This window comes from Hibiscus syriacus, unplaced genomic scaffold (genome assembly GCF_006381635.1).
Source record: "Hibiscus syriacus cultivar Baekdansim isolate YM2019G1 unplaced genomic scaffold, ASM638163v2 tig00116959_pilon, whole genome shotgun sequence".
In the NCBI taxonomy this organism is placed as follows: domain Eukaryota; kingdom Viridiplantae; phylum Streptophyta; class Magnoliopsida; order Malvales; family Malvaceae; genus Hibiscus; species Hibiscus syriacus.
Window position 1 is genome coordinate 3,533,341 of NW_024063485.1, and position 17,070 is coordinate 3,550,410.

The following is a 17,070-nucleotide window of genomic DNA, read 5'->3' on the forward strand; positions in this document are numbered from 1 at the left end:
TTCAACATAAAAAAATAAATTACACATTTAATTACTCAATTATTGTTTTAATTTTATTTTATTTTAGTAAATTAACTATTATCTTTTTCAAAATCAAAAGTTACATTTTAATTACCTATAGTTAATAAATTAATAATAATGTTGACTTGCTACCATAGGGTGTCATGCCATCATTGAAAAAAATAAAAACTTATCGTGTCAACATTTTTGTTTATTTTAACGGTGGGTGACTAAAACAAAATCAAAATATAATATTAGCTATAATTTAAAAAACAATAGTTGGATGGCACCAACTATAAGTGACATTAGTAGTTAAAGGGTATGTTGTTATCCCTTGAGGTCTAGAGTTTGGACATCGCGACGTTCACTTTTAAAATAATTAAGAATCTTTGAACAAATATTATCTTATATTCATATCAAAATTATAAAAAAGACAAAAGACATAAGAGGTCCTTGTACTTTTGAAAAAAAAAATCAATGTGACTCTCAAATTATTCTTGCTCTCAATGTAGCCCTTCAACTCAGAAAACAAACCCAATGTTGTCTTTTGACTAATGTTTTTCGTCGTTGGCCATTACGGTGCTAACGTGACAATTCATGTTGCCGAGTGGCAATCTACGGTGTTGACGTGGTAGTCCGTCTGTCATGTTTGAGTTATCAATTTATCCCATCTATCATGTAATTCGTCAAGTTATCAACCACCGTGGATTGTCATGTCATCACCATAGACTATCATGTCAGCATCGTCGTCGTGAATTGTCATGTAAACACCATAAAGATCAACGAAGAAAAATATTGATCAAAGAATCACATTAAATTTATTTTATAATTTAAAAGACCACATTAAGAGAAAAATAATACAAGGCTCATATTGATTTTTTTTAAAGTAAAAAACTATGATGTCTCCCCCGCAAAATATAATTTGTTGGATGATTAAAACATAATTCAAGTAATAGTTGAGTGACAAAATTACCTAATTTACAAAGAAAAAAAAGAGATCCCCTCGACAGGCAGTACATAGGCCTGTAAATGAACTAAACGTTCAGCGAACCGTTCGTGAACCGTGCGGCGGGAAGTTCGTTTATGTGCGTTTATTTATTAAATGAACGAACATGAACAAGATTTTGTGTTCGTTTAATTAAATGAATGAACATGAACATAGGTCTCGCTCGTTCATTTACGTTCGTGAACGTTCGGTTATGTTCGTTCGGTTATGTTCATTCATTTATGTTTAACCCAATCTTCTTAAATCAATTTTGGTGACCAATTTGTAAGTATCTTAAAAATATTAATTAATCTGATATTCTGATGACCAACTCCATAATTAAGCCAATTTTATTTGGAGATTAAATTCAATATGTTAACCCGTGAGGCACCTCGCACCTATATTCATTTCCCCCCTTTTTTTCCCAAACTCTAGTGTTCACTGGAAAGTGTAGACGATTGCTGAAAGCTTCAAAACAAGTTATATTATAGTGCAATCTGAAGTTTTACAGGTATATTTTCATCTCTTTCTCTGTTTTATTTGACTTATAGTTGATATATAAAGTTATTGCGAGTATCTTCACATCTAAAACTCAAGAAAACACATAATTCTTTCTAGAAATAGATATGAAGATAAAGGTAACAATCGGAAATATATGAACATCAGCAAAGAGAAAAATATATAGAATTTGCTAGAAAACAAAACAAAGGTTTCTATGTAATTTCTGAAAAGAGTGTAATAGCGGAAGTAATGGGTTTTCTAGGAAGAACCCATTAATAAGTAGAAAATACACTTTAACAATGAACTTTTGTTTTCATAGTTCTTGTGTGACCTTTAGTTGTAGAGTAGACTTTAGGTACGTTAAAATTTTTAATGGTGGTTTAGTAATAATATCAGTTACGATATATAGCATCGAAGGGATTTCGGATCTATGTTATTGCCTTGTAGTCCAATTTGTACCGTTCGAAATCTTCATGCTGTTAAATTTTCTACTCTGCCAACGGAAATGACCATTATTAACAAACCTCACTAAAGTCATATTAATGTCACAAAACTTTTAGCCGATGAATTTATTAGTATAAAGTAGTGGAAAATGATTGTTCATATATAATCATGGACCACTAAGATAAATGTTATAGCGTTAGATTAAAGTCATGTGAATCATTTAATATCTTTAAAAGATCGATCGAAATATTTAATATCTTCAAACATTTCATTACTGCTAATCAGCTCTTACGTTATTTATCACTGTAGATTTGGTTGATTTGCATTGTCGACTATCTTTCATGAAAGAACAATGGAAGGTAGGGTCTCCAACGTTTATGTTCGTTTATGTTCGTGTTCATTTATGTTCGTGTTCGTTTATGTTCGTGGTCGTTTATGTTCGTTTATTTATTAAATGAACGAACATGAACAAGTTATATTCCTTAATAAACGAACATGAACAAAAAAAAATTTGTTCGTTTATGTTTGTGTTCGTTTATGTTCAACGAACATGAACATATCTCCGTTCGTGTGCGTTCGATTCGTTTACAGGCCTAGCAGTACAGCCTTTAGCCGGCAGCCAGCATTTTAGTTATAAATAGCCACATCTCCATAGCCACAACTCGTGCCGCTCCCTACTCTGCATCTTACTCTTTATATCTAAGCTTCTCTTCTGTCTCGGGTTCCTCCTCCGTTCTTCTTTACGGTACGGTTCGGTTCGGTTCCTCCTTTCAATATTCTCCTCACTCATAGCTCATGTCTGTTTGCCTTTTCCCATTTATATCTTCGTTTATCATCTATTTATTATCTTCTTTTATTCCTTTTCAACTATCCCATTTATTTTCCTTTCTGGGTCTTTTTTAATCGCTTTAACTAAAACTCTCTTGAGTTTTGCAACTTTTGATTTTTTTTTTATTTTTCACTGTCTCTTCCCAGATCTATCTGTAAGTGTCAGTATTTCTACTTTTTCTATTGGTTTTCTTTGTGGGTTTTCATTATTAGTATTTGAACTTTCCATTTTTTAACTTGTCTTTCTTTGATTAAGATTTACTTGCAAGTAAGCATTTCAACTATACCTGTTAATTTTCTTTCTGGGTTTTTATTTCTGTGATTAAACACGATTGCTATTTTCAACTTTCGTTTTTGAAAATAAAATTTTATTTCTGTTGTTTTTTCCTTGCATTCACCGCTCTTTAATATATGTATATCCAACAATTTCGGTTTTGTTTTGTTTTTACTGTTTTATTAGTGTTTGATATTTAACTTGGGTTCTATTTTTTTTAATTATTAATGATTCTGTGATATTTAGTGAGCTATTCCGGTTAGGATTAGCATTTGATCAAATTCTTTTGTCTTATATTTTTTAAGTCTGTTTATGATAGCAATTAATTAAATCCTACCTGTTGGGGTTGTGAAAGTCATAGATCTTGAGCGTTATATCACTTAGATTGACATACTCGGAATAGCCGGTATCCGTGTTATTGGTGTGATTCCGCTTTCACATTGTTATTTTTCGTGATAAAGGTATGACGCCGCTGCATCCGCGATACCACTATCCGACCCCTATTTGAGTCCAAAATAGGGTGGTTTCTAGCTGTAGGCCTAAATTTAAGTAAGTATTAATTTGTCTTGAAAATTTTAGATCTGCTTTTTTTTGTTAATAATTTAATAATTATTTATATATGGGTGTTTTATCTCTGATTCTCTAGGATTCCTTGATTCATATTTACAAATTCAGATCTTGAATTTAAGTACTTTAATCTTTGTGTTATTTTATCTAATTTTGAAGCACAGATTTTGCTGACATATGCACATGTTTTGGTTACATAATTTAAGCTACGCCAGTGCATGCTTTTTATTTAATAACTTCCAAAAACATGAGTTCGACTAAGCTTTTGAATGAGTCAATATAAATTACAGGTGCATCATGGATCTTATCTTTGATTCCGATGCTGTTAGTTTAAGAATATAGGACATGCAAATTTGATGTGTATTGTATTTGATCGTGTATAATAAAGCTAAACTTATCTGTTATTTCAGAAAATGGCCTCACACATTGTTGGATATCCTCGCATGGGACCCAAGAGAGAGCTTAAGTTTGCTCTTGAATCTTTCTGGGATAAGAAGAGCAATGCCGAGGATTTGCAAAAGGTTGCAGCTGATCTCAAGTCATCCATCTGGAAACAGATGGCTGATGCTGGGATCAAGTACATTCCCAGCAACACTTTCTCTTACTACGACCAAGTACTCGATGCGACAGCAATGCTTGGCGCTGTACCTCCTAGATATGGCTGGAACGGTGGCGAGATCGGATTTGACACTTACTTCTCCATGGCCAGAGGAAATGCCTCTGTCCCTGCCATGGAAATGACCAAGTGGTTTGACACCAACTAGTAAGTTTCCATTCTTGGTCATGCTTTATTAGCTTTGTTTTGCATGCTGAGTTTTCTGAAACCGACCCTTATATTCCATGTGATGTGTTGTTTCAGCCACTTCATTGTTCCCGAGTTGGGACCTGATGTTAAATTCTCTTATGCATCTCACAAGGCAGTGGATGAGTATACGGAAGCTAAAGCAGTATGTTCTTTGGGTCTAATTTTTGTCTATATTTATCATAATATGGATTGTTTTCTGTTATGTGTACTTAATACTAGCAGCTCAGTTAGTAATTAGAGTTAATGTGTCAAATGTTAAGATCCTGAAAGTATGGAGGTTGCCTGAAATTTGGGAAATGAGATGCATGCATGAGATCTCTTTTCATACATAGAAGATTTTGAAGGAAATTGTTTGACTTATGAGTTCTTATAATTGTATGTAACTTTTTAAAGGTTCAAACATAGTTTAAAGGCTTTGGACCTAGATAAACATCTTTTAGCATGCGTTCTTTCTTTAATGCATTGCGGCACATGGTTAACTGGATAATGGTTAAGGAGCTGGTTTCATGTTTGTCATTATTGTTACTGATTTTACATAAACAGGAATTTATATCTTTGTGGAATTGTATTTTTATAAATCCCTTTTTTGAGAATTTGCCTGCGAGTCTGGGAGTGCTAACTAGACCAACTTGATTATGGTGCTCCACTTTTATCCTATCTTTTACAATTTACACTCAACTTATTTTTAGTCTTATTCTGAAACATGAATGCTGATTCACTGTCCCAAATGCAGCTTGGAGTCAACACCGTGCCAGTCCTTATTGGCCCTGTATCATACTTGTTATAGTCTAAACCAGCAAAGGGTGTCGAGAAGACCTTTTCTCTTCTCTCTCTCCTCCCCAAAATCCTCCCTATCTACAAGCAAGAATTGATTTTCCTTTTATTTGTTTCACACACACACATAGCTGCTCCAATTTGTCATTGTAACATTGAATCTCTGCAGGAAAGTGATATCTGAGCTTAAGGCTGCTGGTGCTTCTTGGATTCAGTTTGACGAACCCACCCTTGTCTTGGACCTTGAAGCTCATCAATTGCAAGCATTCAGTGCTGCTTATGCTGATTTGGAATCTACTCTCTCTGGTTTAAATATTCTGATTGAGACCTACTTTGCTGATCTTACTTCTGATGCATACAAGACCCTCCTTGAATTGAAGGGTGCCACTGCTTATGGTTTTGATTTGGTTCGTGGAACTAGGACCATTGACTTGATCAAGAGTAATTTCCCCAAGGAGAAATTCCTCTTTGCTGGAGTTGTTGATGGAAGGAACATTTGGGCCAATGATCTTGCTTCTTCTCTTAGCACCTTGCAGGCTCTTGAGACTGTTGTTGGCAAAGGTATTTTTGTTTCATCGCATTTGATGGTGTTTGTAAAATCATAATCTTATGTATAGTATTGCAATTTTTTTATTAGTCGTAGACTGATGGCTTTGACTCGTTTTTTATGTACAGAAAACCTTGTGGTATCCACCTCCTGCTCACTTCTCCACACTGCTGTTGATTTAGTAAATGAGACTAAGCTCGACGATGAAATCAAATCCTGGCTTGCCTTTGCTGCCCAGAATGTTGTCGAGGTCAACGCACTTGCCAAGGCATTGGCAGGTCAGAAGGATGAGGTATTTATTACAAATTTTCCGCCTTTCTTAATGTTCAGACAACACAAAACCATGTAACTTGTTATTCATCTATTTTTAGGCCTTCTTTGCTTCCAATGCTGCCGCTCAGTCTTCAAGGAAGTCCTCCCCAAGAGTGACCAATGAGGCTGTTCAAAAGGCTGTAAGTGATTCGATAAATTAAAATTTCATTTTTTTCCTTTCAAGTGACTGCTTTGCATTAATCTTTCTCATAGTCAAAATCTTTATTCGCTTAGCATGTTTTACGGTGCTTGCATTCTCAGGCTTCTGCTTTGAAGGGATCTGTTCACCGTCGTGCAACAAACGTTAGTGCTAGATTGGATGCTCAGCAGAAAAAGCTTAATCTGCCAATCCTCCCCACCACAACCATTGGATCCTTCCCTCAGACCTTGGAACTCAGGAGAGTTCGTCGTGAATTCAAGGCTAACAAGTGAGATGATCTGGAAATTTTTCCTTATCTTTCTTATAATATGTCAATGTGACCATTCTTTTAACTAATACATTTCCTATAGGATCTCTGAGGACGATTACATTAAAGCTATCAAGGAGGAAATTAAGAAGGTTGTCGATCTTCAGGAAGAACTTGATATTGATTTCCTTGTTCATGGAGAGCCCGAGGTGAGTATTCCGCTTTGTTTTGGCCTTTAGCAGTAAATAGGAGATGCGTATATGGTTAGTACTCCGCAAGCATCATAATATTTACTTCAAATTGTGCAGAGAAACGATATGGTTGAGTACTTTGGTGAACAGTTGTCCGGTTTTGCTTTCACTGTTAACGGTTGGGTACAATCTTATGGATCTCGCTGCGTCAAGCCACCAATCATCTACGGTGATGTTAGCCGCCCCAAACCAATGACTGTTTTCTGGTCATCTACTGCTCAAAGCATGACTAAACGCCCAATGAAGGGAATGCTTACTGGCCCTGTTACCATCCTCAACTGGTCGTTTGTCCGAAATGATCAGCCCAGGTATGCTCTAGAAAGCCAATAAAGGAAAAAATTATCTGAAATTCTGCACTTGTACCTACTTTGAAACATGAATATCTTTTGACATTCCACAATTGCCAAATTTTCCAGATTCGAAACTTGCTACCAGATTGCGTTGGCTATCAAGGATGAAGTCGAGGATCTCGAGAAGGCCGGTATCAATGTCATTCAAATCGATGAGGCCGCATTGAGAGAGGGATTGCCCCTTAGGAAGTCCGAGCACGCCTTCTACCTCAAATGGGCTGTGCACTCCTTTAGGATCACTAATGTTGGCGTCAAGGATACTACCCAGGTTTTATCTTGCTTCATTCTTTTGACTTCTCAACTTTCTTACTTGGATCACCATAATTCTCATGTGTATTGCATTTAAAAATCTTGTGACAGATCCACACCCACATGTGTTATTCCAACTTCAACGATATCATCCATTCGATTATTGACATGGATGCCGATGTGATCACCATTGAGAACTCTCGTTCTGATGAGAAGCTCCTATCTGTCTTCCGTGAAGGAGTCAAGTACGGTGCTGGAATTGGCCCTGGTGTCTATGACATCCACTCTCCCAGAATACCATCAACCGAAGAGATTGCGGACAGGATCAACAAGATGCTTGCCGTGCTCGAGAGCAACATCTTGTGGGTTAACCCCGACTGCGGGCTCAAGACTCGTAAGTATGCTGAGGTGAAACCGGCCCTCAACAGCATGGTTGCTGCGGCCAAGCTGCTCCGCACCCAGCTTGCCAGTGCCCAGTGAGAAGCTCATCATGAGAGGTTGGAGTTCCCTCCATTAATGGTTTAATATGCCCTAAGAGGAAAAAAATATTAAAAATGAAAGAGATGTAGGACTGTCTTGCCATTTGAATAACTGTGTTTTTCTTTGATGATATATTGGATAGGGGCATAATATGCCCTTGAGGCCAATTGATTTCCTTCTTTCTTGGTTTATTTTTTTCTCTAAATATCTTTTATATTTTTTTTATATTATCATTAAGAAAACCTGTTTATGGGTTGAGTTTGTGGAGTTGATGTGGGATAATCGATGATTTGTGTTTGTCCAGACTGCCTAAATAAGGGAAGAGCTAGGCCCGGATTACCAAAGGGACCGACTTCACTTTTGCCATGTTATATACAAAAAGAATCCTAATGCCTAGGAGTAGAAATGCAGTCTGTGTTTCAAGTTACGGTGGCATTAGACCTGGCAAACATGATCCAAATTGAACTGGTTTACTTGATCTGAGACTATATAAATTTGAATATAATGACTCAAATTTGATCCGAAACTCGAATCGAAATAGAAAGCAACTCAAATTAAAAGTAAACCAGGCTTTGAACGGAAAGTAACTTGAATAAAAAATAATCCAAATTTAATTTACTCATATTTGATTTGAATTGAACATCAACCCGATGTTAACCCAATAATTGAGTCAAAAATGGTCAAATAATTTATTTTTATTATTATCATATCCTTTTTAACAATGTGATAAATAATAAAATTGTAAACATCAAATCTCACTTTTATACATATAATTTAATTATTTATTTAATTTGAATTTTTTCAATTACTTTTATTAATTAAAAATCTACTAAAATTCAAATATCCAATCAAATATTTAATAATCAAAACAAAATCAAATTAATTTTAATCTAGAACTAATTTAATAATCAATTAGCTAATTAGCATGAATCAAATACTTCAATGATTAAAGGGGTGGTTGAGAGTATCTAAATCTAAATCATTTAGATAATGATTTATTGATTAGATATCTTGTTTTAGACTCGATTAGATAATGACATAATTTAAAAAAAAATTAAATTATTTAAATTAAATCATGAATTATTAATTTACTATTATATTTTGGAATCAATTAAATAATTAAATTTAAAAATTATAAAATTAATATCATTTTAATTTTTGTTTATTAATTCATAAAAATAACTATGAATAATTATATTTATAATATAATATTATTTATAAAAATTTATAAAAATATCAATTCAATTTCATTCAAATATAAATAATTTATTTTTTGTTCAGATTTAATAAAAATATTATATTTATACTTAAACAATAAACATATGGTTGAAAATTTTAATTGATAATGAAATTTATAATTAAAAAATATTTTTTAACAAATAAATCATATTGTAAAATGTTCTGAACGGAACAATATGAAAAAAGTCACAGCCTCTAAAACGTTTTATAGGTCGAGTTCAAGTTAAATTATCATCACTAAATGATGATTAAATTTAAATGAAATTAAGCATAAATGATAAGACTGACAAACAAAAATATATATATTTTTTGTAAGAATATATCAATAACTCTATATATATATATAATATGCTCGATTGAACTCCAAACCAATTGAATTGACCCGAAGATCTAAGGTTTATCCAACCCGAAAATGGACCGAACTGATATTGAATTTAACTGAAAATCAACCGACCGTAACGACCCATCTACTACTTCCAAGTGGCATACTAATGAATCTTGACATGGCACCCAAAAGTAAAACTTTTAACATCCCTAAACCTAGATGCCAATATAAATTTGGGTTCATAATTTTGTCTTCCAACAATTGTAATTCATATTTTGAAAAGCATATTTCATTAGAATTTGAATTTGACATTGTTAATTGTAGCTTTTGATTGATTTTATGGTTATTAGACTATGAAGACGTGAGCCGGACGAAATGTTCAGTTAACAAGTTGAGAGGTTACTACTGATGCAACAGTTTGTTAGGGTTTGTCGGCATAACTATTTATGTGAAAGTGATTATTCCTTGCTATAAAAAGATTACTCATGTGTTTTAAAAATTTATGAGATATACAATGCTCACTGTTCAGTTCATTACTCTCACCTTTCAAATCTAATTTCATATCAATACTCTTTATTCAACATGGTATCATTCGCCTTAAGTTCTGGGTATCCTGTTGCTTCTGTTTCTGCTAGTATCGGTGTCATCATGGCATCAGGCTCATCGTCTAAGTTGGGAGGAGATGCGGGAGTTGCTTCGAAAATGTTTATGAACAAGAGAGGGAGCGTGGTTATTGATGAGTGTAGCTTTGTACTGTGGAAACAAGAAGTTCTGTTAGTTGTGCGAAATCATCAGTTGGATAAGATGTTGTTTGGCCTAGTTCTGCCACCACCGTAGACGATGGTTCTTGACAGTGGCGATAATGTGGATAACAAAGAGTATGAGTTTTTTTTTTTTCTCAAGATAACGCTCTGGCTTTGTGGTTATTCTCTACTGTGAGCCCTCAACTTCTCCCTCAACTGGTCGGCACTGAGTCCGTTGCTGATGATTATAGCTGCTTACAAATTCTTTGTCAATAAATTGACCACCATGGCAATGAACTTACATTACCAGTTGAAGGGAGTTAAGAAAGGGGAGTTGAGAATGCGCTCGTATATCTCCTAGTGAAAGAAATCTATGATGCGTTGGTCGCTTGTGAAAACCCCGCCAAAAATCAGGAGAAGGTTTCTACCGTCTTGGGCGGACTCCCTACTGAATATCAGTCATTTTTTGTTGTCATCATGTTCATTCATGAACCAGTTATCCTTGATGGGTTATCTCGATCTTTCTTGATGTAGAGCTCCAGCAGAAAAGCTTTAAATAGTTTGATGGTATGAGTATTAGTGCCCTTGTGGCTCAATCGTCTGTTTCTGATATCTCTAATGCAACTAATGTGGTTAAAATGTTGGGCTTGGGAGAAGGCCGATCTCAAGGCTATCAAGGACAACGTGGCAAAGCTCACAATCTCTTTTAGTTCCAACTATGCGGCAAAAACGACCACCTTGTTGACTATTTTTGGTATCGTTTTGATAAAACATTTTGATAGAGATGCGATAACAGATGAATGATTGTTGCTCGTGTTGAAGAATCAAATCTAGAAAGCTTTAGACTCAATCAAAGACTGAGATGAAAAAGAGAATTGAAGGGGAGATGACAATTAGGGTTTTTAAGGGATTTTGGGTTTCTGGGAATTGATTAAAGGAAATAAGATTATAAATAAATAAAGATATAATAAATTAAGAAGACAAAAAATAGTAGAAAGGATACTTAGCCAATATTAAGGTTTCGATGGTGATGGGTGATAATGGTGATTTGGTGATGATGGTGGAGTTGTGAAACATGGAAAATAGATGGATAATTATCCTATTGAACCCTCCTAATCGCAATGAAAAGTCAAACTCGATAAGACTCAAACCAGCCCTCCTAATCCAATGAAGAGGCAAATCAAGTGTGAAGATTGATATCCCTCGTAAAAACTTGAAAGAACTTGAGGTTGAAGAAGCTTTGAAGGCACAACACAATCAGCACTTACAAAATGTACACACGTTGTATTATTATTAAAGAAAAGATGTTTTTACAATGGTGGGGAGGGACCTCCTTTATAGGTGAAGGAGTCCTTATTGTAGCATGACCAATACTTAAAAATAATAGTAAAAATAACAATACAACACTATCCTAATTCCTAATAACAATAAACTAAAGATAATTGTTTTAAATCTATCTTAATTCCTAATAAATAATAAATATAATCCTAAAAGATAATTCTCATCCTATATTAAATCATATTACAAATATCATAAAAATATTGAAATTTGTAATAATTATAAAATCCCGTATAAGAATTTCTGCATGTGTTGTCTTTACTAAAATGAGTGTATCTTGAGTTTCTGATATCAAATTGATGCGATTCAAGAATTGTTGGAAAGCTAAGAAAGCTAAGAGACATCCAGTCGTAACTTCAGAACAAAGTCGACCAAATAACATCAGGATATTTTTCAAAAATTCATTGCAAGTTCATTGTTGTTCAGGGCTTGAGTAGATTTCACTTGTGTTTGTGATCCAAGGGCCTGTAGGGGAAAGAATGATGTGTTTCATTCCTTGAACTCTTCATTTCCACATGGGCATGTAACCTTTGCTGACAAAGGCTTGGACTGCTGTTTGGAGTTTGTTCAGGGCTTGAGTAGATTTCACTTGTGTTGTGGTGATCCAAGGGCCTGTAGGGGAAAGAATGATGTTTCATTCCTTGAACTCTTCAATTTCCACATGGGCATGTATACCTTTGCTGACAAAGGCTTGGACTGCTGTTTGGAGTTTGTCTTTGAGAAACATGGCTCGTCCTCTTGTGATTGGTCCCAATGGCATAGCTAATCCATCATCATTTGGATTGAGGCTTGTGGTGCATGTATCATTCCCCTCCTTTAAATGATTCATCCACGTATCTGAAACATCAAAAGGGACAAGTTTACATATTAAAGGTTACACTAACGTCATACTCACCTGGAAGATCAATGCCCTTGTTGATTCTGTTTGCCACAACTTTGCATGCTTTTTTCCATACATTGTTTTGTTTTGGCTGAATAGCTTTGACCATCTCTACTTTATTTTCTCTGTATGTTAGTGGATTAAACCCATAAACTATCTCAAATGAAGAGTAACTTGTAGTGGAATGAATTGATATGTTGTAAGCAAATTCACAAAGGTAAACACATTCTTCTCAATTACGTGTGTTCTTACCACAGTTCGAAGAAAAAATCCTAAACTTTGGTTTTATTACCTATTATCCATCGGTTTAAGGTGACAAGTGGTGGAATACATAAGTTTTGTGCCTATCTAACCCCATAATACCTTCCAAAAGTGGGTTATAAATTTCGTGTCGCGATCGGACAATAATCCGTGGATGCCATGAAGTCAAACTATCTCACAAGAATAGGTCAGCAATATGTGGCGTCGTCCATTTTATGACATGGGATAAAGTGCACCATTTTTTAAATCTATACAACCAAAAAATACTATCTTGCCCTTTCTTGGTTCTGGGTAATCCAAGAATGGAATTCATTGATAGGCTAATCTAAGGAGAAGAAGAAAGTGGTAAAGGAGTGTACAAGACGTTAGGGTTTACCTTTGATTTTGCTTGTTTGCACGTGATGCATTATGCACATACCTTCTCCACAGTTTTATGTATGTGTGGCTAAAAGAAGTGTTTCATGACCATGTCTAGTGTCTTGTTAACACCAAATTGTCACATTAATCCTCCGAATGCAATTTATAGACCAAGAACTCTCTCGGTGAACCTTGCAACATACACAATGTTTAGCCTAAAAAGGAATCCATCTATAAGATAAAACTTGTTAAAAGCACCCTTTGAACTGTGTGTATAAATCTAAAAAAAATCTGAGTCAGTAGCATATAAATCTTTAATATGTTCAAAACCCAGTATAGTAGCATGCATTTATGTGATGAGTGTGTACCTCCGTAATATTGTATCGGCTACAATGTTATATTTTTCTTTTTTGTATTTGATTACGTAATGAAATGATTCAATCAATTTAACCCATCAAGCATGTCATTTGTTTAACTTACCTTGTCTGTTCAATTACTTCAATGATTCGTGGTCTGTGTGAATGACAAAATCTTTAGGAAGAAGATAGTCTTGCCATACCTCGAGTGCTCGAACTAATGCAAGTTGTTTTTATCATATGTGGAGCAATTTAGTTGTGCACCTTTTATCTTCTCGCTAAAATAAATGATTGGTTGTCCTTCTTGTATGAGAATTGCATCGATGCTTATGCCTGAAGCATCACATTCTAGCTCGAAAGTGTTCGAGAAATCGGGAAGATAAAGAATGGGACAGAACATAACTTACCTTTTGGGAGTTCAAAAGCTTCTTGTTGTTGTGGTCCTCACTTGAATTCAATCAGCTTTTTGATGATTTCTGTTATATATGCGGTAATAGTAGAAAAGTCCTTGATAAAGCAACAATAGAAACTTGCCAAACCATGGAAAGATTGTACCTCGGTGATGGATGTTGGCGTAGGCCAATCTTGTATTGCTTTCACCTTTTCATCATCTACATGGATTCCATGTGCACTAACTATAAAGCCTAAAAACATAAGCTTATTACTGCAAAACACACACTTATCCATGTTAGCGTATAAATATTCTCACTGGAAAACTTCAAGAAACAAGCGAACATGAATGACATGAGTGTCAAGAGAAGAAGAGTAGATAAGGATGTCATCAAATTAGAGAACAACATACTTACCTATAAATTCCTTAAGGACGTGGTTCATCAATCTCATGAAAATGCTAAGCGCGTTTGCGAGACCAAAGGGCATGACAAGTCACTCGTATAATATGAACTTTGTTTTGAAAGTTGTCTTCTATTCATCATATTCTTTAATTCAGATTTGATGGTAACCACTTTTTAGATCGATCTTCGTGAATATACATGCACCATAAAGTTCATCTAACATGTCGTATAGGCATGGAATGGGATGCCTATATTTGATTGTTATCCAATTGATGGGGTGATAATCTACGAATATTTGGAATGTGCCATCTTTCTTTGGCACTAGGATAATGAGTATCACACAAGGGCTAAGGCTCTCACGGATGTGGCCTTTTTGTAACAATGTTTCCACATGTCGTTCCAACTCTTTTGTTTCTTCGAGATTCAATCGATAAACATATCAGATAGATGTGGATGAACCTATAATGAAATCGATTTGATGATCTATACCTTTTATGGGTGGTAAGCCATCCAGAGGGTCATAAGCACATCCTCAACGTCCTGCAAAAGTGAACAAACACACTAGGAAATCTATGATGTTAGTTGAAATTGAGAGACTCGCATCTTTAAAATGGATTAGGATGCATAATTTATTTTGAAAAATGGTTTCTCTTAATTCTTTTGTGCTTGCATAAATGTTTTGAGACACTTTTTCCCCTCACAAATAGTTTCACTCACATCTAAAGGGTCATTTGTTTGGTTTTATTGTTTTTTGACCTTATTTTCTTTTACATTTTACATAAAATTCCCACCCTCATAAATTCTTTGTTGATCTTTAAAAATATCTTTATGAGGTAAGGATGAAGATGAAGGGGTTTACCATGAATGTTTAACATGTATATGTTCTTTTGACCATAGGTGACGTCGTTATCGAATTGCCATGGTCGTCCTGAAAAAAAGTGAGATCTTTGCATCGGGATCACGTCACACTATACGTCGTTGCAATATTTGTCCATCTTCATATTAACGAGGCATTATTTTTACCTTTAACTCGACACTTTCGTTAAGCCATTATAAGCAGTATGGTTTCGGATTTGTTGGCAAAGTAGTTTGAGTGATTCGATGTGGCTGCTTATGATGTTGACACAACTTCCATTGTCAATGATGATGTAGAATGGCTTTTCTTGGATTAGGCACCTTGTGTGGAAGTCGTTCACAATTCATTGTCGTGGTGTGTTTTTCTTCTGGTGGTGTGTTTCTTCTGTGTTGGCACAATATTTCTCTGGGTCTGAGGTGTAAGAACCGTTGTTTTAGATGAATAAAGATTTTGTATTCGGGTAATTACGGCTGTAATGGCCTCTTCCTTGGTATTGAAAACACTGGATGTCTTTTGTTCTGATGTTATCTTTTGGGTTCTAAGAAGCATCATTCTTTGTCGTCTTGTATTTTCTTTCTCGGGTTTTTATCCCTTGTCTTCTTAATCGATTTAGAAGATAGATTTGTAAAGGAGGAAAAAGTACCTTGATAGCTTTCTCGAAATCGAAACTTTCTTTCGATCCAATTTTCAATTACAATTGCTTTTTTCAATGCATCTTCTAGATTGGTGTAGCCCTGTGCGTCGAGTTAGTCTTGAATGCTTTCATTGAGTCATACCATAAACTGATTCATGGTATCATCTTGATCTTCACTGATGAATGAATTTTGCATCAATGATTCTATCTCTTCGTAGTAATTTTCTATAGATCGTCGACCTTTTCGTATTTGTCGAAGTCATTGATTTACTTCTCAAGTATAAAAGGACGGTACAAATCGTTGTTACATGAGATATTTTAATTCATTCCACGATTTGACTAGTTTGAGTCCCCGTTCTGTTTGAGATCTTTGACTATACGTCCACTGTGTTAGTGCATAATGAGTGAACTCCAAAGTAACTAAAGTTACCTATTCTTTCAGCGGGCAATTATAGTAATCGAACATGAGATCGACTTTGTTCTCCCAATCGCAATATTCATCTGGATTGTATTTTTCTTATAATAGAAGAATAATAGTTTTTGGTTTGGCAAAGATCTCTCTTTCTTGTGTGGTTTGTCTTTGCTCATCAAATCTGTGATCTCGTAAAGGTGGTCGGGTTGGTCGTCGATTGTTTGTAACCGACTCTCATATGAATGATGCCAACCAGTTTATAGACTCTACTACATCATATAAAAGTTGATGGTTGTTTCTCCTAATCTTGTATTTTGTTTTTCGACATCCTGAGATTCACAACACTCCAAGAAAACAAAAGTAGTGTAAAGTAAAGAAAGAAAATTTCAAAGAAACAAGAAACCTTACTAGTCACTCCAAGAAGTAACATAACGCGAGGAAAGTAATTCGATATTGTACTCTTTAAAACTCACTTCACCAAGAAACTTTCCATAGTTTGTATCAGAGTTTGATCACTAAAAAAGTGAGAAAGAAAAAGTTAAAAGCTCTAAGAGGTTAAACAAATATGAGACTCCTAGTGAAGAAGTATGCAAACTTTTTTAATCCTTCTAACACAAGGAAGAGAATATGTTAGATGATGTATAAGAACAAAGAAAAGGTAAGACACATGACCCTAAAGTAATAAAAATCAAGACAAAATTTGGAAAAGAACCCAAACCCGGAAAACCTAAAATGTTAGATCAACTTGAGTAACATTTTTTAGGGGGTTGTTAGTCTCCAAAAATTATGATGTTTTTGTGAATGTTCCTCAATAGATTTAGTTTCAATATGGAAAAGTTTAGCACCAAACTCTTTTTGGAAAATTATGTGAAAATTCGTTAAGGACCAGTGCTCAAATATGTTAAAAAATCTTGAATGATGGATCAGAGGGATATATTGTTGTCGGATTGACCTGGAGTTTGGACTACAGATCTATCTTAGGGCAAAGAATGTTCCTGTCAAAAATCATCTCCAAATTCTTTCATTTACAATTTCTAGATTTTCTTTTTCTTTTTTGGTTTTTTAACTTTTTCTTTATTTTTCTTTCTTTTTCAAATCAAC

At 34.8% G+C, this 17,070-nt stretch overlaps 1 pseudogene; it reads left to right on the top strand.

Annotated features, from left to right (window-relative positions):
* The first annotated feature begins 2,626 nt into the window (after window positions 1-2,626).
* LOC120189787 lies at window positions 2,627-7,957 on the top strand (annotated as a pseudogene).
* The last annotated feature ends 9,113 nt before the right edge of the window (window positions 7,958-17,070 follow it).